At 41.2% G+C, this 23,217-nt stretch overlaps 1 non-coding gene and 1 pseudogene across 1 annotated transcript; both read right to left on the bottom strand.

Moving 5' to 3' along the window:
- Nucleotides 1-21,341, bottom strand: LOC130016240 (protein FAM50A-like; annotated as a pseudogene).
- On the bottom strand, nt 17,799-17,905 carry LOC130016264 (U6 spliceosomal RNA). The gene has a single exon (XR_008791218.1). It is a non-coding gene; the product is annotated as a U6 spliceosomal RNA (small nuclear RNA).
- Nucleotides 21,342-23,217: the final 1,876 nt, after the last annotated feature.

The following is a 23,217-nucleotide window of genomic DNA, read 5'->3' as shown; positions in this document are numbered from 1 at the left end:
TCACTGGATTGTGTACTTGTCCCACTTCTTCTCAGGGTCGTAGGGCTCCCAGCAGCTGGCGAGGAAGATGTGCTTGTTCTTCTCTTACCAGCTCCTCAGCACCACCTTTCCTGCGTGTGACTCATCCTTCTCCACGGAGACGTCGCAGAGCAACCCATCATCCTCTTGAATGTCAAGATTAAAGAGTGACCCGCTCTTCCCTCATGCCTTGGTGACAGTGAAGTCATAGAAGCTGAGTTGGTGAGGGGTGAGGAGATCTTCCTTGACGTACATGAGCTGCTCCACCCATGCAGACCTGAGCTCACTGAAGTCCTAGCGCAGGACTTCCAGAGCTTTCTGCAGGAACTGCTGCATCGTGTCCCCCCTTGGGTTCCCCTTCTTCATCTTAACCATGCCCAGGTGGCCGGACCTGTCCCAGTAACTGACGGTGATTTCAATCTCCTCGCTCTTGATCTTCTCCTGCTTGACCTCCCACTCCTGCCGCAGCTCTTCCCAGATCCGGTTCTCCCTCTCCTCAAGGTCCCCACCAGGCAAGAAGCTTGTATCCACATCTGGGTTCTTCCCCAGCTTCCTTTTCTTGGTAGGCACCTCTCTTTCTAGTTTCTCATCGTACAGAGCCACCGCATCCTCATCCTCCTCCCCAGCTGCCTCATAATCCTCAGGGTGAAGGAGAGGCTGGAGATCTTCCTTTTGGCCGCCTCCTTACGCTCCTCTCCAAGCTTTTACAGTTTCAGCTGCAGCTCCTTTGACTGCCCCTTCTTGGCCAGCTGATTCTCCCACTCCTTTACCAACACTTCCCTGCTTGGCCTTCATGTCACTGAGGGTGACGAGGCCCACAGTGCTGGACTCGAGCTCGTCCTCCACAGCACCAGAGTGCACCGAGAACTTCTTGTCCATATTGGCCTTCATGATATTCTCCTCTGCTTCATCTGCTCACACTGCTTCTCCCTTTTCTTCGTGAGGTGCATGGCGCGGCCCGACTGGCTTGCTGCCCCCTTGTACTGGGCCGTGGTGGCGGTGGCACTGGCGGCATTGACAAGGACCACAAGGATCACAGCAGCAGCACAGGCCCGGTGGCAGCGGCCTTCTCCTCGCAGTCAGCTGAAGCACCCGCTGACTCGGGGATCATACCCATAAGCCACACCCTGCCGGCACCAGATAATCTCATCGGCCACCCTCCAGAGGGACAAAGCCACGTGGGTTCCGGGGCCGAGATCTCCAAGCCTACTCGGATTGGAGTCGAGCATCTTCCACTCAGATCCTCCAAATTCCAGTAGGCGGGGGTCACACCCACCAACTGGCCCCCTGGCGCCGCGTAATCCCATCAGCGGCCAAGACTCAGAGACTATAAAAACCAGATCCCGGAACCAGGCGGCCACAATGACATCTCATTCCTACTTTGACAAACTGGCAGGCTACCAAGTGTAGCCTGCCCACACGGCAGAGTCTAGCAAACTCCCCATGGCGTACCCAATATGCCAAATACCAGTAACAATGATGGGTCTCATTCTCCTAAAGAGCCTTGAATATAATCTCAGGGCCAGGATGAAGGAGACGTTACTGGGGCCTGCTCGAGGCAATCGACGAATAACAGGATGATCTGTGATCTGATCTGTGACCCTCCAGAAGTCACGGATGCTCCTCCCAGATGATAACGATCAGGATCATCCTGTTGTTCGTCGATTGCCTCCAGCAGGCCCCAGTAATGTCTCCTTCGCCCTAGCCCTGAGATTTTTAAAAAGTGTCACATTCAAGGCTCTTTCAGGGTTAGGAGAATGAGACCCATCATTGTTACTGGTATTTGGCATATTGGGTACGCCACAGAGAGTTTGCCAGACTCTACCATGTGGGCAGGTAACATTCGGTAGCCTGCCAGGTTGTCCAAAGTAAGAATGAGATAATAAGATGTCTTCCAGGAGCTGTTTTTGTTTTGTTTTGTTTTGTTTTTTAATTAGTGAAACACCATGCGGTACAGTTATGGACTTACAATTTTTTGTGCTTGGGTTTCAGTTATACAATGATCAAGTACCCATCCCTCCACCAGCGCCCATCCTCCACCACCACGGGTCCCAGCATCCCTCCCACCCCCCATCTCCCCATCCCACCCTGCCTTTGTGACAGGGCATTCCCCCTTGTTCTCTCTCTCTCTTCTTTTGGGTCCTGTGTTTTTCAAGAGAGGCACTGAGTGGCAATCATGTTTGGTCTATAGTCTACTCTCAGCATGCTTCTCCCACCCTGGGAGGATCCTCACAACACCCTTTATTTGGTGCTCTCTTCTCTCTCTGAGCTTACTTTTCCCCTAGCACGTGTGGCTGGCCTCCAAGTCATGGAGCAAAATTCCTGGTATTAATCTCAGCCACGCCTGAGCTGGGTTTTATAGTCCAGATGGGAGTATAAAATGAGGCTCCCAGAACCATGCCACTGGACTCCACGCCAGGCTGTGGGGTGGGTGAGAGCCCTCCCAACCCCTAAGAGACCCAGCCTCGTCAGCCAACCTGCACTACCCAATCACCGTCACGCTTCAGGATGCTTTCCGGGCATTATAAAACACTTCCTACCCATTTTCCACAATTACTACACCATATCTAATGGGGTTCAGACCGTAGGCAACAAATCATAGAGAAAAAATATATAAATATATGCCTCTCAGAGAACCCGGCAAGCTACCGAGAGTATCCCACCCGCACAGGCAGAGCCTGGCAAGCTCCCCGTGGAATATTTGATATGCCAAATACAGTAAAGACAGCAGGTCTCATTCCCCAACCCTGAAAGAGCCCTCAATCGTTGGGGAAAAACGAGGAAGAAGAGGTTGCTAAAATCTCAGGGCTGGGAGGAATAGAGACGTTACTGGCACCCGCTTGAGTAATTTGACAATCAACAGGATGGCAGTGATATAGTGATCACTTTATCAATTCCTAAAAAGTTTCTTTTGAATAACAAAATACTTCAATTTTGACAATTTCAATGTCAACATTGTATATCATGGTGTGTGCCCCATATATATATATATTATATATATATATGTGTGTGTGTGTGTGGTCTTTTATATATATATAGGACTGTAGCACTGTCCTCCCGTTGTTCATCGATTTGCTTGAGCAGGCACCAGAAACATCTTTATTGTGAGACTTGTTGTTACTGTTTTTTAGCATATTGAATATGCCACAGGGAGCTTGCCAGGCTCTGCCATGAGGGCAGAATACTCTCAGTAGCTTACCAGGCTCTCCGAGAGGGATGGAGGAATCGAACCTGGGTCAGCCACGTGCAAGGCAAACAACCTACCCGCTGTGTTATTGCTCCGGCCTGTTATAGATCACCGTCACGGTCCTCTCGTTGTTCATCCATTTGCTCGAGTGGGCCCAGTAACGTCTCCATTGTGACACTTGTTACTGTGTTTGGCATATCGAATACGTCACGGGGAGCTTGCCAGGCTTTGCCGTGCGGGCAAGATACTCTTGGTAACTTGTCGGGCTCTCCAAGAGGGACAAAAGAATCGAACTTGGGTTGGCCGTGTTGGCTGTGTGCAAGGCAAACACCCTACCGCTGTGCTATCGCTCCAGCCCCCGTTTCATATATATATATATATTATATATATATATATATATATCTTTCCCTCTAAGATCATTTTATTTTATTTTTAGGGGGATGCCTCCCAATTAGTTCTAGAAACCCACGGTGGAGGGCTTTCTAGCTCTACATAGGGCCAAAGAGTTCAGTGAATGTTCAGCCCCAGTTATGTGGTGCGGTTTGGACCCAATGGTAATGAGTCACGTAGATCTTAGCAGTATTTGAGGGCTATCAAGACTACACCCAGAAGCGTACAAAGTACCATGTGGTACCAGGGATTAAACTCAGGTTCTCATGCAAGCCATGCATGCACCCCAGTCCTTTGGAAAGACCTTGGCCTTCTACCTCTTTTTCTAAGAAAAATAGATTATTATCACACAAAACTTTTGGACTTGGTAACAGTTTGAATTAGCTTTTGTATCTGATGGGACATAATGGTACAGTTTGACAGATTTCCATACAGATATCTGATTGTTTCAGCACTTTTTAAATACTGCTGTTCCTTTCCATTGTGTTACCTTTCAACCTGTTAAAAGTCAGTTTTCCATATGTATGCGGGTTTAGTTTATACCTCTCTATTCCATTGTTGCATTTATCTCTATTCTATTCCTTTGGGGCTGGAGCTATAGCACAGTGGGTAGGGCATTTGCCTTGCACACGGCTGAACTGGGTTCGATTCCTCCACCCCTCTCATAGAGCCCAGCAAACTACCAAGAGTATCTCGCCCGCACGGTAAAGCCTGGCAAGCTACCCATGACGTATCCAATATGCCAAAAACAGTAACAACAAGTCTCACAGTTTGTTATGAGACGTTACTGGTGCCCGCTCGAGCAAATTGATGAACAATGGGAGGACAGGACAGTGCCATTCCATTGTCGTCTTTGTGATAATGTGTTACCTGAATAACACATTTTCTTAATTACTGTAATTTATAATACTATACATATTGAAATCATGTAGGATTAACTCTTTTTTTCCTATTCTTTTTCAAATATGTTGTTTTGGACATAATATAGGTTCTTTGAATTTTTATATAAATTTTATTTCTATATGAATTTCCACACAATTTTATTTTTCTTGATTCCTTTTTTTTTCAAAGTATAAGTTTTGGCTGTCTTCCTAGCTCAGAAGACCCAGAACCCACTCCAATCAATTTTTGATCAACTGAGCCACTAGTTTAATGCAATATCCCAAGGATACAGTGCTACTTATACAAGTGTTGCTGGGGATTCCCCAAGCCACCACGGTGGTGCTCAGAAAATTCAAAAGCTACATCCATTAATTATCAGGAACCGTGTGTGTCTGGAATCATATTGGGTTTGACTGCTTGTGAGACTAGTGCCCTAAGCTGTATACTATACCCCTTCTCATGAAATAATTTTTAAATCGAAATAAAATTTCATACTATGCATTCCACCCTTTCAGTTTATAGCTATATACACAAATTTGTGCAACCGTTATCAAATTCTAAAACATTTTTTATCACCCAAAAAAGAAAACTGTGCCCTTTAGCAAAGACTTTTCATACCCCTCAATCCCTGATAACTATTAATTTTCTTTCTATTTCCAAAAAGTTGTCTGGTTTTATATTCTTATTTTAATTACTATTGAAATTAAAAATATGGTATGTATTTTGACTGTACACATAGAGTCCTGATACAATTTTATTAGTAGTAATCACTAGAAGAGACACAGGAGCATATGATAGATACATTTAAAATGTTTTTAAATACTCATGTATAAGTAGCTATTTTATTGAAACTTCAACAGTATAATTTGTTTTGTGATTTGTAATGGTCTGGAGCGATAGCACAGCAGGTAGGGCATTTGCCTGGCATGTGGCCACCATGGCTGACCCGATTCCTCCACCCCTCTCGGAAAGCCCGGCAAGCTACCGAGAGTATCTCGCCCGCACAGCAAAGCCTGGCAAGCTACCTGTGATGTATACCTTATGCCAAACACAGTAACAAGTGTCACAATGGAGACGTTACTGGGCCCACTCGAGCAAATTGATGAAAACTGGAGGACAGTGACAGTGACAGTGATGATTTGTAATGTACAAAGATAAAATGTATCTTATATGAGTTAATTTTTTAATATTTTATTTAAATACCACGGTTTATAAAGTTGTTCATAATATAGTTGTTATGAGCTTTTGGTGTTCTGACACTAATTGCACCACCTGGGGGACCTTCCCTTCACTTTTTTTTCTTTTTTAGTAGACTGGGTTATTTATATTTCATATAATGTCTGATTTCAATTTCCAAATCAGTATCCAGTTTTTACATAAATCTTTACCTTCCTCTAGTTTGTATGTGAATTAAGAAATTCTTTTGCTGCTCAGCAAGGAATTAAGCCATTATCATAGGTAAAAATCTGTAACTCCCTTCACTTTTGTATCCATTTCCCAACCACCTCCCAAGCCTACCCCTGAGCAGGTACACAGTAATTTGGTTTATATTACTTGTTACAACCAACTGGCTAATGGACTTATTAAAGATACTTGTTATATAATATATATATATATATTTATATATATATATTGGGTTCCAAAAGGGAGCTCCGGCAGCCGAAGACCTCCAGAACCAGCCACCACGATCCTGAGACCACTCTCCACTCACATGAAGGTACCGGCAGAGGAACAAAGGCATGCGGGTCCCGGGGCTGAGATCTCCAAGCCTGCTTGGATCGGGGCTGAGCATCCTCCATTCAGATCCTCCAAATTCCAGTAGGCAGGGATCACACCCACCAAGTGCCCCCCAGCGCCATGTAATCCCATCAACGACCAAGACCCAGAGACTATAAAACCCAGCTCCTGGAAGAGAACAGCACAGAGTCTCCTGCTCCCGCACCTGGCTGTCCTTGCCAGAAGCGCGTGGCCGCATTTGCAGCCGCACGACATCTTATTCTTACTTTGGACAACCTGGCAGGTTACCGAATGTAGCCTGTCCACATGGCAGAGTCTGGCAAACTCCCCGAGGCATACCCAATATGCCAAACACCAGTAACAATGATGGGTCTCATTCTCCTAAAGAGCCTTGAATATAATCTCAGGGCTAGGATGAAGGAGACATTACTGGGGCCTGCTCGAGGCAATTGACGAACAACAGGATGATCGTGATCGTGATTGTGATACACACACACACACACACACACACATACACATGAAAATTGTTGTACCTCACCACAGCGTTGCTGTCTTTGTCTGAGGATTTAGAAGCTATTTGTTGCTAATTGAGACTTCTGTGTTAACGTTTTTGCTTGGTGGAATTTGGAGGTGTCACGAGGTCCAGAAACTTCAGGATCTGTAGAACTTGGACAAGACTACAGAGATTCTTAGTGAATGGACCATTGGTGTGGAAGCAGCAGAAGGGTATGGGTGTAGCTTGCTAGGGCTTCTGCAGGGTGGGGACTTGGTTCACCCCGCTGCTAAGGGCGCCCCAGAGTTTTCAGTTGGGAGACTGCGTGTCTGTGAATTTTACCTGCTTGCCTTTGCATCTCCTCAAAGATGTAGCCTCATGAATCTGAAGAGCAAGGCCAGTGGGTGAGTCAACATGGTAGTGACTGTGGAAGGTGGACCCATACGTACTACTGATTACATTTACACTGAGATTAAATAATTTTCATACAATTCAAAAGCAATCTAAATTAGAGTCTATACGTATCAACTACTTAAAATATGTTGTAAACAACTAATTACACACAACACATACTACTGCTGATACATGCCGGACTTCCCAACAATGGTTAACACACTCACCTTTCCATACTGTTGGCTATGTGGGATCAACTACTGATTGGCTATAGCTTACATTTTGTGTGTTGATTGAGAAAATAAGATAATTTTTATTTATCTTATGACTTTAACTTCATGTTACACAGAAGATGAAACCTGCAAATGATTTTTTTCAAAATTTTCTTCTTCATACTTCCACCGCTTCCTTGTGTTTCTTCAATGAGTGCCCTCCAATCACACCTTGTGGCTTCTACCACTCACCCTCTGTATCATTCCAGCACACCACAGGGGAAATATTGCCTACTGTGGAAAACTCACTTTTTGGGAAAAATATTGCCCACTGGAGTGATATAACAGCAGGTAGGGCGTTTGCCTTGCACACCAGGCCAACCCAAGATTGATTTCTCCACTCCTTTTGGAGAGCCCGGCAAGCTACAATAAGTATCTCGCCCGCACAGGAGCCTAGCAAGCTCCCCATGGCGTATTCCATATGCCAAACACAGTAACAACAAGTCTCACAATGGAGACGTTACTGGGCCCGCTCAAGCAAATCGATGAACAATGGGAGGACAGTGCTACAATGCTAAAGTGGAAAACTCTAATCATAACTTTTATCATAAGTAGTATCATAAGGTAAAAGTAAAGGCCCTCCCGTTGATCATCGATTTGCTCGAGCGGGCCCAGTAACGTCTCCATTGGAGACTTTGTTGTTACTGTGTTTGGCATATAGAATACGTCACAGGGAGCTTGCCAGGCTCTGCCGTGCGGTATCATAAGAGCTTACTCAATTTATTTAGGGTTTTTATAGTGTTTTTTAGAATAGTTTTTATAGTATTATTTTGAGAAAATTGGTTTGTCAGAGTTACACTGTTTGATCTATCAAAGAATTAGCATTTTTTCCGCTAAAAAATGGTCCACTTGAAGGGACATGAACAGTATTGCAGTTTCGCAGTGAGTTTATCATTCTAAGTGTATTACATGGTTATTAGTGAAGTAACCTGAGTTAATGTAATAGTATCTGAACTTTCATATAGATGTGAACATATTTTTATATAGGTTAGCCTTTAAAGTTTTAAGACTTCAGAAATGTTTAAAATTCTTCATTCTATATTTCAACAGTAAAAGTGAATATGGTAAAATCTTGACGGAAATTCTAGGAGTAGAATTGAGCTTTCTATAAAAATTATGTAAAAAAATTAATGAAACAACTATTCATCAATGAAATATTTCACCATATAAATAGGCTTTTGTTGAACTAATATAATTGTGTCTTGCTATGGCAAAGAGTTTTTGGTTGGTAAAAATTTGTTTCTAAAATCAAGTACTTAGGAATCAGCTTAACTTAGGAAGTAAAGGACCTGTACAAAGAAAACTACAAAATGCTACTTCAGGAAATAAAAGAGGACATGAGGAAATGGAAAGATATCCCCTGCTCATGGGTCGGGAGACTTAACATTGTCAAAATGGCAATACTACCAAAAGCATTGTATAAATTCAATGCAATCCCTATAAGGATACCCACGACATTCTTCAAAGAAATGGAGCAAACACTCCTGAAATTTATATGGAACAATAAGCCCCCACGAATAGCTAAAGCAATTCTTGGGAAAAAGAAAATGGGAGGAATCAACCTCCCTAACTTCAAACTGTACTACAAAGCAGTAATAATTAAAACAGCATGGTACTGGAACAAAGGCAGAACTGCAGACCAATGGAACAGGGTTGAATACACTGACATCTCCCCTCAATCATATGATCATCTAATCTTTGATAAAGGTGCAAGTAATGTGAAGTGGAGTAAGGAAAACCTCTTTAACAAATTGTGCTGGCATCACTGGACGGCTACATGCAAAAAAATGGGCTCAGAACTCTGCCTAACACCATGTACAAAAGTAAGATCAAAATGGATTAAGGACCTCAACATCAGACCAGAAACCATAAGGTACATTGAAGACAAAGTTGGCAAAAACCCTCCATGACATTGAAGCTAATGGTATCTTCAAAGATGCCACGCCACTGTCTGAGCAAGTGAAAGCAGAGATAGATAAATGGGACTATCTTAAACTAAGAAGCTTCTGCACCTCCAAAGAAACAGTGACCAAAATACAAAGACAGTCTACAGAATGGGAAAGGATATTCACCGAATACACATCTGACAAGGGGTTGATATCCAGGATATACAAAATACTGGTTAAACTCCACAAGAAGAAAACATCCAACCCCATCCAAAAAGGGGGCAATGAAATGAACAGAAACTTTCTCAAAGAAGAAATCTGAATGGCAAAAAAGCACATGAGAAAATGCTCTACATCATTAATCATCAGGGAGATGCAGATCAAAACCACAATGAGATACCATCTCACACCTCAGAGACTGGCCCACATTCAAAAGAACAAAAGCAACCAATGCTGGCGTGGATGTGGCGAGAAAGGGACACTCCTTCACTGTTGGTGGGAATGTTGACTGGTTCAGCCCTTCTGGAAAACAGTATGGACGATTCTCAAAAAATTAGAAACTGAGCTCCCATTTGACCCAGCAATACCACTCCTGGGAATATATCCCAGAGAGGCAAAAATGTATAGTCGAAGTGACATCTGCACTTGTTTGTTCATTGCAGCACTCTTTACAATAGCCAGAAACTGGAAGAAACCTGAATGCCCAAGAACAGATGACTGGTTAAAGAAACTTTGGTACATCTACACAATGGAGTACTATGTAGCTGTTAGAAAAGATGAAGTCATGAAATTTACATACAAGTGGTACAACATGGAAAGTATCATGCTAAGCGAAATGAGTCAGAAAGAGAGGGATAGACATAGAAAGATTGCATTCCTCTGGGGCACATAAAGTAACAAAATATGAGATTAATACCCAAGAATAGCTGAGATCAGCACCAGGAGGATTACTCCATAGCTTAGTGGCCAGTCGGGCATTCTAGAGGAAAGCGCAGCTCAAATAGAGAAGGGAACACCAAATAAAGGGTGTTTGGAGGATCCTCCCAGGATGGGAGATGCATGCTGAAAGTAGACTATGGACTGAACATGTTTGCCACTCAATGCCTCTTTTGCTGACCACGACACCCAAAAGGAGAGAGAGAACAAGGGGGAATGCCCTGCCACAGTGGCAGGGTGGGATGGGGGGGGACGGGGGGGGGAGGGATATTATCCATGGTGGCGGAAAATGGGCACTGATGGAGGGATGGGTATTTGATCAGTGTATAAATGAAACCCAAGCACAAAAATTTGGAAATCTACAACTGTACCTCATGGTGTTTCACTAATAAAAAAAAAAGAATCTCAAGAATTCAGAGGTGTATTTAAAAATATTTTTGAAGTATTTCAAATATTTAGAAAAAATTAGACTTACAGTGTAATTTAGTCTCTTAGTGATATGAATCCAAAGTATTGTTTAGATATTATTAACATATGTTCACTTTAACCACACTTTGGCTGTGTTTTCCTTATGTTTATATCTTACAAAATGTATACTGTAATTAATATAAGATATACATATACATATCACATTACTAGAAATATATTTAAAAAACAATACAGCATATAAAGTTTTAACATTTTATGACTATGCTTACATGAAACATATAATTTTACCTTCATTGAAATTTTGTAAAAAATAAAATGTTTTATAATGATATTATGCTAAATTATCTTGAGGGGGTTCTCTCTATCCATCTCTGATCTGTGAATTCACTCAATTTTCACAATAATCTTAAGAACATGGGTATTATTTTAATCCTCATTTTTGCATACTGGGAAAATGAGACCCAAATATAATAGTTAATTTTTACAAGGTCATAAAGTCAGGATACACACCCAGGCAAGAATTAACATTCATTAACATTGCATACATTGGTTAAATGCAAACACCTTTTGGGGGAAGGCAGTATTTATGTGACTCAGGGCCCACTCCTTGTGAAATTCGGCCAGTTGTATGGGCATAATGATTGACTGATTGTGCCTTGCAATGGTAATATGGCATTAGTTGGGTCCAGTTCTTCTAGGGGTCATTAGAACTACATCCTGATTCTGCCAGGGATTGAATTTAAGGTCTGGTATATGACAGGTATATGCTCTAGCTCTTTGATAGGGAAAAATATCTCATCCCAACCCCCCCCAATAAATGAATAAATCATTGGAAATTAATCATGACTTCAGACTTTAAAATTCTTTATAAAATGTGCCTACTAACAATAGCAGAAGATTAAGTGTATGTTTGGTGTACTTTTTGGAATGGTTCAGTCAATTGATACAGTGATATCTAGGAGTGAATCAAATATCTAAACTCATGTGACAATAAATTTTTATTTTATTTATTTTTATTGCTTTTTGGGTCACACCCAGCAATTCACAGGGGTTACTCCTGGCTCTGCACTCAGGAATCACTCCTGGCAGTGCCTAGGGACCATATAAGATGCTGGGGATCGAACCTGGGTTGGCCGCGTGCAAGGCAAATGCTCTACTCGCTGTGTTATCACTCCAACCCAGAGACAATGAATTTTTAGACAGAAAAATTACTCATTTACTATAACAGAGCCTGAAATAAAAGCTATATTTTTATTCGGTATATTATATTCCTTGTATTCATTCTGAAATCTGAAATTCATGAAATGGCCCATCAGTCATTTATCCTGATGGGCATGTCTACTACTGTCACTGTCACTGTCCTCCCGCTGTTCATCGATTTGCTCGAGAGGGCCCAGTAACAGCTCCATGGAGACTTTTGTTGTTACTGTGTCTGGCATATCGAATACGTCACGGGGAGCTTGCCAGGCTTTGCCGTGCGGGCGAGATACTCTTGGTAGCTTGCCGGGCTCTCCGAGAGGGGCAGAGGAATCGAACTCGGGTCGGTCATGTTGGCTGAGTGCAAGGCAAACGCCCTACTGCTGTGCTATCGCTCCAGCCCATGTCTACTATACTACCTACCAATTGAAAATATCCAAAATTTGACATTTTACACAAAATTTTATTTTCCTACGTTGTTTTCTTTTTCACAATGAATGGCATTCACCACTTTCTAACTATCTGAGCTGAAAATCTTATAATAACCTGGACTACAAACTCCCTGATAGTCGGTCACTAAATCAAGCTCTCATCCATAGTTATTGTTCTCCCCTCTTCCCACTGACAGTTTCAGAAGGTTATCTAAACATTTCTTCTAATGGTTTTATTCCTATCCTCGATCTAAAAACAGCTAAAACCTCTTCAATCATGGTAAAAGTAAAATCCTCACTTTACTTTTAGGAAGATATTCAAATACCTAGACTGACCACATAACGTTTTGTATAATCTGGTGCTTCTCTGTCTCTCTAGAAAACTGTCTGGACATCTTCCTCCTGTCTGGTGATGCAAGGATCACTCACAGGGCAGGCTAGGGAGAATCTAGGAGGATAGCCAGAGATGGCATGACTATAATTAGAGTTCCAGAAGTCAACACCAGGAATTGTACCCGGTGACATGCATGATCGGGTCTACAGTAAACAATTCAAATCTGAAAGTTAGTTGAAGAACAAAATTCAAGGTAGGGATCAAAGTTGAATAAAAGAACCAAGAGAAGCAAGGAATGAGTGCTGAGAGAAATATCAATCTGAAGGATTCCTGAATGCAGAGGTTTATAGTAAGCTTGTTTGTGGTATTAAAATTCAAGCATAGGGAATGATGGGTTTAATGAAAGTAAATCATATTCTAATTGGTACAATACACTTGCCATTACAAGAGATATTATGCCGTTTCTTGTTTCTGTGCCTACCTCATGTCGTTGCCTCTCTCTGAAATGTTCTCTTTCACTTCCAAGTTTCTAACTCCCACTCATCCTAAACTACGTTAGGCATCTTCTCTCTTGTAAATAATAGCAGTCAGCATAAACGGAGCATCTACAAATCTCCAAGCAACCTACCAAATGCTCTATACATCACAGATCACAGATCACAGATCATCCTGTTATTCGTCGATTGCCTCGAGCAGGCCCCAGTAACGTCTCCTTCATCCTAGCCCTGAGATTATATTCAAGGCTCTTTAGGAGAATGAGACCCATCATTGTTACTGGTATTTGGCATATTGGGTACGACACAGGGAGTTTGCCAGACTCTGCCATGTGGGCAGGCTACATTCGGTAGCCTGCCAGTTTGTCAAAGTGGGAATGAGATGTTATAATAAGGTTCCAGGATCTGGTTATAGAGACTATAAAAACCAGATCCCGGAGGGAGAACAGTGCAGTCTTCTGCCTCCGCGCCTGGCTATTCCTCGCCAGGGCCCCTTGGAGGGAGCGGGTTGAGCTTTTCTCCCCGCCCCGACCAGGGCTCCGGCAGCCGAAGACCTCCAGGACCAGCCACCACCATGCTGAGACCACTCTCCGCACACATGAAGGTACTGGCAGAGGGACAAAGCCACGCGGGTTCCGGGGCCGAGATCTCCAGGCCTACTCAGATTGGGGCTGAGCATCCTCCACCCAGATCCTCCAAATTCCAGTAGGCGGGGGTCACACCCACCAACTGGCCCCCTGGCGCCGTGTAATCCCATCAGCGGCCAAGACTCAGAGACTATAAAAACCAGATCCCGGAACCTTATTATAACATTTCATTCCCACTTTGACAAACTGGCAGGCTACTGAATGTAACCTGCCCACACAGCAGAATCTGGCTCTATACATAATCTCATTTAAATCTGTTTAGGAAAGGTGCCTCTATTTTCCTTATTTTACAGATTAAGACACTGACATTTAAAAAGACGAATCAATTTCCAAAAGGTTATACCACAATTAAATGAAGGAGTGTGGAATCAAACCCAGGCAGTCTGACTCTAGAGTTGGAGCCTGTTACCACCATGGGCCTTCACTAATTCCCCAAGCTGATCTGTGATGCCTCTTCTATGCCTCTGTGTTTACATCATCAAAGCCCCAACCTTCTTTAATATATTCTTTTATTTACCTGTCTCTCCCAGTGGCTGTGAGGCTTCCAAAAATCAAGAGTCAATATCTAATAAAGGGTAGAATTTCAATAGTGTTTAATTATTACTGTCCATCAAGTTGCTATGGACATTGGGTATTGAAACAAGGAAATCCGTGTCTACTGAATGTGGGTTGGTGTAATATTCTTTCACTGTTTAAAATACTTTCTTAGTCTGGATCAGTCACTAGAATCAGAATTTTTTCTATACTGGACAAGATATTGATAAGATATTACTTCTTTTTTTTTAACTATATAGTTAACTGCTTCTTACAGTCATTGGAATGCTAATAGTTTTTCAATATAATTACTTATATTTATGTAAACTGTTTTTTATTAATTCAGCCCTAATTTCAGATTTACAATAATAAAATTTTATGTCTTATATTTTTATATCTTTTGTCTTTTAAGGTTTTTGTGGAATTAAGAGAATAGTAGATTTGTCAACTTTAATCTCCATGTGACTCATATAGTAAATTTTAAGGACTTATTTTACCTAATTGGAGACTTTGTTTCATCAACCTCTCAGACTTCAAAAAGAGGAAAAATTACGTGCCACTGGGAGGGGTGCAGTCTTTATTTCTTCTAGTCTTCAGAAAATTGGTCACTAGTCCTGTTAAGACAGGTATCTTTCTCTAGGCCTAGAGAAGCAGATTCATAAATAAGAAGACTTGTAAATGTTTCCAGTCCTATCCTATTCTTCCATCCATAATTGAGGCAGAAAAGTGATTTTATCTGCTTCTAAAACAGTAAGAAGTATGAAGAAATTTTATATCATTTGCTTTTAGGTTTCTTCGGGCCCTCTGAAAGAAAAAAATCATTTAAAAACTATTTAGAGCCAGAGCAATAGTACAGCAGGTAGGGTATATGCCTCGCACACGGTGCGTCTGAGTTCAGTTATGGTCCCCTGTGCCCCTACTAGGAGTGATCCCTGAGCACAGAGCAAGGAATAAACCCTGAACACCACCAGCGGTGACCCTTAACACACTCCCCCCAAAAAATTAAGAAGTAAAATAATTATAACAGAAACATCAGTACAAACTGACAAAATACAAATAGTTATCCAAACAACTTTACCTTGTGAAACTAAATAAGTTAATTGTAGAACTTCTACTAGAGGAAAGACTGAAGGATTTTAGAAGTTATTCAGTCAAGACTATAGATTTGACTATGACTACCTGCTAGGTTTTAAGGTGCTGAGAATGTGTAGTAAAAGTACTGTGTAGGATGCCTTTGGTGCCATCTCCAACTAGGGTCTCTATTGGCCTCCAGAATAAAGGACAACCTTAGGGGCCATGACTCTTTTCTGGTATTTTCCATCACAACTGCTCCATGACTCATAAATATCTCTTGGTCTCCTGAACACAGAAAGCAGGTTTTCAAATACTTCTTTACTGACCTTCAAAGATTTGTGCAAGATGGCCAAGGTACAAAGTGGAAAGAGCCTTAAGAAAGCAAGAAATATTTAATCGACTGTGCCAAACTCTTCAGATATTTCAACTTACTTGATAGGGCAGTTGGTTTTAGTTTAGCTAATTACACTTCCACTGAATTGGAATGTGCCTACAAATCTAGATGTAAGGCTATGTTTTGAGTCAAATCACTTAATTTTTTAAATTTAGGTATCCTTTCTTTAACAAGTTTGGTTTTTGTTTTTGGTTGCTCAGTCCTGCCTCAGTTTCTTGGTATTGAAAGAGGGATCATAGGTTAATATCTATTAATATTAATATCTATTAATATCTATCACTAATTAATGTAGCTGCCACCAGAAATCTAACCTTGGACATAAGTTGCTCTTACTTATAAGTCTATCTATCTAGAGTTATAAAGTAAGAGTAACTTATGTCCAAGGTTAGATTTCTGGTGGCAGCTACATTAATTAGTGATAGATATTAATGAGAGACAAATATGAAGATCAGAAACAGGACTCTGTAAACCAGTTTTCTGTGCCATGAGAGATTTTTCAGTGAGTTCTAATGTTAGAAACCCTAGTTTTAACTTACTTATATTTTGTAGAGTCTGGAGCGATAGCACAGCGGGTAGGGTGTATTTGGTGTGCCAACACCCAGTAACAATGATGGGTCTCATTTCCCTGATCCTGAAAGAGTTTCCAATGAGGCACTTGCTAAAATCTCAGAGCTAAGACGAATAAAGACGTTATTGGTGCTGCTCAAGGAAATCGATGAACAATGGAATGACAGTGACAGTGATACAGTGAACTTTTACTTTTATTAGGGAAAATTCCATTTTTATTTACTGGTATCTTACAAAGTCTTCCTTTATGCCTATTTTTAAATATAAGTAGCTATTATCAAAGTTGTTTTGTTCTCACAAAGGTAAGTCTTCTTAATTAGATTACATTTCCACTGAAGCACTTACAATTTTATGTACACAGTTCAAAATTTAAAATTCAGTTTAGTCTTTGTTCAAATTATGGGGATATAAAGTTGCTGCTACCAATTTGATAAGCTTATCAAAAACCTGATATAACACCCACATAGACAAATACATTTGAGAAATTAATAAATAAATAATTTGAGACTTGATTGGGGCTGGAACGATAGCATAGTGGGTAGAACATTTGCCTTCCTGTGGTTCGTCGATTTCCTCAAGCAGGCACCAGTAACGTCTCCTTCTTCCCAGCCCTGAGATTTTAAAAGAGCCATTTCAATGCTCTTTCAGGATTAGGAGGATGAGACCCATCACTGTTACTGGTATTTGGCATATTGAGTACAACACAGGAAGTTTGCCAGACTCTGCTGTGCGGGCAGGATACTTTTGGTAGCCTGCCAGGTTCTCCAAAGGAAAAATAAGATAATAAGATGTTGTGCGGCTGCAAATGCAGCCGTGCACTTTTGGGAGCTGGGTTTTATAGTCTCTGCATCTTTGGCTGTTGATGGGACCAACCTGGCTCTGGCGGCAGCTGGTGGGTGTGACGCCTACCTACTGGAAAATGGAGGGGTCTGGGTGGAGAAGGTCCAGTCCCAATCTGAGTAGGCTTGGAGACCTCAGCCCCGGGACCCGCATGCCTGGGTTCCTCTGCCAGCTCTTTCATGCATGAGGCCCTTCCGGACGTGTGGAGAGTGGTCCCAGCACGGCCGTGGCTGGCTCTGGAGGTCCTCAGCTGCTGGGGCTCTGCTTGGGTGGGGAAGGGAAACTCAACCCTCCCCCCTCCAGGGAGCCCCGGTGAGGACAGCCAGGTGCGGGGGCAGGAGACTCTGAGGTATACAATGTACAAAAAATAGTAACAACAAGTCTCACAGTGGAGACGTTACTGGTGCCGGCTCGAGAAAATCGATGAACAACGGGAGGACAGTGCTACAGTGCTACAGAGAGTTGATTGACAAATCTAAGACTTGTGTAAATTAAAAAGAGTTTTATTTTTCAAAACTAATATAGTACTATAAATAGTCTCAGAAGAGAAAATGTTTTCACACTAAATTTTTTTTTTTTTATTAGTGAAACACCATGAGGTACAGTTGTAGATTTACAAATTTTTGTGCTTGGATCTCGGTCATACCATGATCAAATAACCATAAAAATATGGAACGCTTCACGAATTTGCGTGTCATCCTTGCGCAGGGGCCATGCTAATCTTCTCTGTATCGTTCCAATTTTAGTATATGTGCTGCCGAAGCGAGCACACACTAAATTTTTATTGTGACGATGTATAGCAAAAAAAGACAAAAAATAGAAAAAAAATATTTTAAAAATTATTTCAAAAATTTATTTTATATTTAATTTAGATTTAAGTTTCGTTTCCAGTACTATTAGTAATGACTTCTCATTCATATAATTCCAGCACCGCACCCAGTGTACCCATCTCCCTCCCCCAAGAACCTTAAAACTTGTTCCCCTCATTCCCTCCTTCTGATTTCACCTCCCAACTCATTGCTGCTTACCTCACTGGGTACCTATAACTTGATTAGTTAAAGATACCCAGTGAGTGTTAAGTGTTTCACCCAGTAGTGTTAAGCATGTCCTATAAATATTTCAGAAAAGTTGAGTAAAGTCTTATTATGTCATCTGAAACAAATTTGTTTCTTACCACTTCCAGGACTCATAGTTCTAACAACAACAAGAACAACAAAAATACAGAGCCAGGGTGAGATGGGGGGATGAGGGGGTGGGAGGGATGCTGGGACCTGTGGCGGTGGAGGATGGGCACTGGTGGAGGGATGGGTCCTCGATCATTGTATAACTGAAACCCAAGCACAAAAATTTGTAAGTCTATAACTGTACCTCATGGTGTTTCACTAATAAAAAATAATAATAATAATAAAAAATGCATAATTATATTCTCTCAGCATGAGTGGCAAGAAGGAAATGTTTCCTAAGACATTTATAATACATCTGAATGGAATTAGTTGATTATTTAAAAACTTAAAACATACTCACATGGCTTTTAAGAACGACACTAGTAGCAGAATCATCTCAGAAAACTAAAGACATCCATACCTACACATATTTCTGGTTAAGCAATAAGTATTCCTTTGTCTTCTGTAAATCTCTGAAAAGAATAATATTGTTGATTAATGGTGAATCATGCTCCAGTGGTCTATTCATACTCTCTGGCATATTTCTCTGGAGGTGGGTGGTAAGTAGCAAAGTTTTGATAACAATATTGACTCAACTTGGAAAGAGATTAAGAATTCAGTATGATAACAGATATATATTTTCTTGTTGTAAAAATATTTAACTCTTCTGTTAAAAAAAATGAGGTGGGTTTGTCTTTTTTTTTTCTCTTGATGGGTCACACCTGGCGATGCACAGGGATTACTCCTAGTTCATGTGCTCAGGAATTATTCCTGGCGGTGCTCAGGGGGCCATATGGGATGCTGGAAAATGAACTCGGGTTGGCCGCACACTAGGCAAACGTCCTACCTGTTGTGCTATCACTCCAGCCCCTTTGCCTTTTTTAATGGCAACCAAATATCTTTTCCTACTCTTTAAGGCCTATACTCAGTTCACTAGAGTTAACTTTTTTGGTTTTAACCCTGTCCCTTTCTGAATCATTTATATTTGTGTTCTAAACTTCTGTTCACATGCATTCTCACCTCTAAATTTGACATTAAAATTGTCCACAGCTATTACTTGGGAGGAAGATGAATGTTGCCAAAATGTTGTAAAGACCTTTAGGCTTCACCAGGTAAGAATCTATTGTGTTTGTAGAAGGCAACACTAGGTACTTATCCAAATGTATTTCTCTTCCACACTTAAAAACAGGACTCAGATTTTGCTCGAAGTGACAGTGATATTTTCTAAAAATACTTCTTAACGTCCTCTAATGCCAAAGGTAGCCCCATGACATAATTTCAAAAGTAACCCTGTGGCTTATGTGGCTCATGTGACATCTCCAAATTTCACAGTACTGACAGCTCAGTAGGGGTATATCAAATTAGATGGGAAAATTATATAGAAGCTCAGTAAACTCAATAAAAATATATATAACATGAAAAGTTCAACTAGCATCTAACAGCTCACAAATCCTCAATGACTTTAGTAACACCATCGTGAGATGTATGTTGTGTTATCAAGAAATATAAATTATTTTGTGTCTTCTAAGGGGGCAGATGGGAAACTGGGTCATTGGTGGGGGAAGGTCACACAGGTGGTGGGATTGGGATTGGAATATCACATATTTGAAATAACTGTGTTATGAAAAACTTTGTAAATCACAGTGTTTTTCAATATAGTTTTTGAGAGAACAAAAGGGAATGCCCTGCCACAGAGACAGGGTGGGATGGGGGGGATGGGGAGGTGGGAGGGATACTGGGATCCGTGGTGGTGGGAAATGGGCACTGGTGGAGGGATGGGTACTCGATCATTGTATAACTGAAACCCAAGCACAAAAGTTTGTAAGTCTACAACTGTACCTCATGATGTCTCATTAATAAAAATTTTTAAAAAATTAAAAATTTAAAAAAAACAATAGTAAAGGGTCAAAGAGAAAGTGGTGAGTATCTGCTTAAGAACATTGACTCTCATTTAGTAGATAGGGGGAAGCCATTGCGTTTTGTTTCAGTATTTGAGGGGAAGCCTCTCACAAGAAATACCCAGGAGATCTGGGGACTGGCACCTTGTGACCAGAGGACTATGTGCTGCTCAGGTTTAAATCAAGTTCCACATGCAAGGTGAGCACCTTAACCCTCTGCTATCTCTCTACAACCCAGGAACCACCATGTTTCTAATGGGATTTCAAGTGCTATCACAAAGGCATAGAAAATAGGTTAAAATAGGTTAATCTGAAATAAAAGACACCTACTAAAAGTTATAGACTTTCAAGTCACAATTTATTCAGTCAAGTTGAGATGGTGGCAGAAGAGAAAAAAACATGTCGTCTTGATGTCAGGATAGTAAGAAATTTTTATTAGCTTTATTACCATCAAATTCATGGAAGAGTCACAGTAATTTTATATCTAACGATGTTGCTAAAAGGGAAACTGTGTATACAGCTTATTATTATGTATACACCTCTATTCCAGGCTTCAGAATTGTGCCTTTTGGATAGTATCACCTGAATGTTCTCCAGGTCCCTCAAACTAAAGAGGTTGATTCTTGGACTGTGAATCTGTTTTTTTTCTCTTGCTGTCTGATTTTTAAATAAATACTGTGAGTTTCCCCCATTTTATTAAAAAAGTAATATATACTCCTTGGTAAACACTTGGAAACTTCACAATGGTTTGAAGTCCACTGTGAACCTAATGGTTTGTTTCTTGGTTGTGAAGTTCTGCTTCTGTCTTGCAATATAAGGAGTCTATCTCTGTCTTTGGTTCTTGACATTTTGATTATAAATGTCCTGGTGTTGATTTGTGTGGGTTTATTCTGATCATTGGTCAGTGTTCGATGTCTTCAGCTTGGAGAAACTCTACCCATTTTTCTTTTCTCCAACTAGTTTTTCTTCTCTTCTCCCACTTTGTTCTCCTTCAGGAATTCTTATAATTCTGAAGTTGCTCCTCTGGACATTGTCAGTAATTTCCTTTACATTTTTCACTCTTCACTTCTTCTCTTTTCTATTTCCTCTTTTTGCTGGATTTGTTTGCTCTATCTTCAAGTGTATCGATTTTTACCTTCATCCATATTGCTTCTAAGGCTTGCTACTGCATTCCTTATTTTTGTTGCTTCTGTTTGGATGATTTTTTTTCAATTTGTTTCCATCAGACTCTTTTCATGTTTATTGACTCTTTGCTCAAATGTCATTCTCAGATATCTGAGCATTGATATCATTGTTATCCAAAGGTCTTCTTCCAGCAGATTACAGAGGTCTGTTGTCACTGGGGATCCCACTGACTTTTTGTTGTCTTCCATTGGCGTCTCTATGTTCTTTTGTTTTCCCATTGTCTTGGATTTTACATTCACCATTGGTAAAGGTTAGATGAGGTCTATGGTGTTTATGAGCAGATGGTATCTTGGACTGCTGTTGTGAGTGAACTCTTATTTGGGAGCTCCTAGGACCTTTGCTGTCATGACAATTATGCTTAAGCCCCATGTTTTAATGATGATTTTTTTAATGCTACTAAAGTCTGAAGATTTCTATCAGGACTTTGAGAGTGTGGAGTGGCTGGAGTACAGTTTGTCATGTGGCTGCTTTTGTGGTTTGGTATTTTGGTGTTAGCTGGCACAGAAAAAGTCTGGTGTCTTTTCTAACAGCTACATAATACTCCATTGTGTAAATGTACCCAAAGTTTCTTTAACCAGTCATCTGTTCTTGGGCACTCAGGTTTTTTTCAGATTCTGGCTATTGCAAAGAGTGCTGCAATGAACAAACAAGTGCAGATGTTACTTCGACTATACTTTTTTGCCTCTCTGGGATATATTCCCAGGAGTGGTATTGCTGGGTCAAATGGGAGCTCAATTTCTAATTTTTTGAGAATAGTCCATACTGTTTTCCAAAAGGGCTGAACCAGTCGGCATTCCTACCAACAGTGGAGGAAGGTCCCTTTCTCGCCACATCCGTGCCAGCACATAAAATTTACAAGTGGTACTACATGGAAAGTATCATGTTAAGCGAAATGAGTCAGAAAGAAAGGGATAGACATAGAAAGATTGCATTCATCTGGGGAACATAAAGTAACAAAATAGGAGACTAACACCCAAGAATGGCCGAGATTAGTACCAGAAATTTTACTCCATGGCTTGGAGGCCAGTCACACATGCTAGGGGAAAAGAGAGCTCAGATAGAGAAGGGAGCACCAAATAAAGGGTGTTGGGAGGATTCTCCCAGGATGGGAGATGCATGTTGAAAGTAGACAATAGACTGAACATGATTGCCACTCAATGCCTCTTTTGCAAACCACAGAACCCAAAAGGAGAGAGAGAACAAAAGGGAATGCCCTGCCACAGTGGCAGGGTGGGATGGGGGGATGGGGGGTGGGAGGGATACTGGGATCCGTGGTGGTGGGAAATGGGCACTGGTGGAGGGATGGGTATTTGATCACTGTATAACTGAAACCCAAGCACGAAAATTTGTAAGTCTACAACTGTACCTCATGATGTCTCACTAATAAAAATAAATTTAAAATAAATTTAAAAAATAAAAATTAAAAACAGTCTGGTGTCAAGGCAGGTGCGCAGGGCATCACAAGTACCTGGCAGTCTCCTGGAGCCCTCTGGTACTGCCCAGTAGGTAGGAATCTCGGCTTGCATGTGGCTGACCCGGATTTGATCCCAGGCTTCCCATTTGGTCCCCTGTGAACCTTCAAGAGTAATTCCTGAGTACATAACCAGGCGTGATCCCTGAGCATCACTGGGGATGGTCAAAAGAAATGTGGAACAAGTAAAAATTTCAGTGGAGGCCATCTATCAAAGCACTTGGCTTGTAGAAGATGCTAAATAAAATATTAAACTATTGCTCATTTACTGAATGTCCATTCTGTATCTTAAACTGTGTTCCAAATTTATTCTGATGGTTTTAATTGACTCCGATTCCTATGAGATTTTCTATTTTACTATGTGG

This window comes from Sorex fumeus, unplaced genomic scaffold (genome assembly GCF_029834395.1).
Source record: "Sorex fumeus unplaced genomic scaffold, SorFum_2.1 ptg000149l, whole genome shotgun sequence".
NCBI classification, from domain to species: Eukaryota; Metazoa; Chordata; class Mammalia; order Eulipotyphla; family Soricidae; genus Sorex; species Sorex fumeus.
The sequence above is the reverse complement of the archived record's forward strand: the minus strand, read 5'-3'. Positions and strand labels throughout refer to the sequence as shown.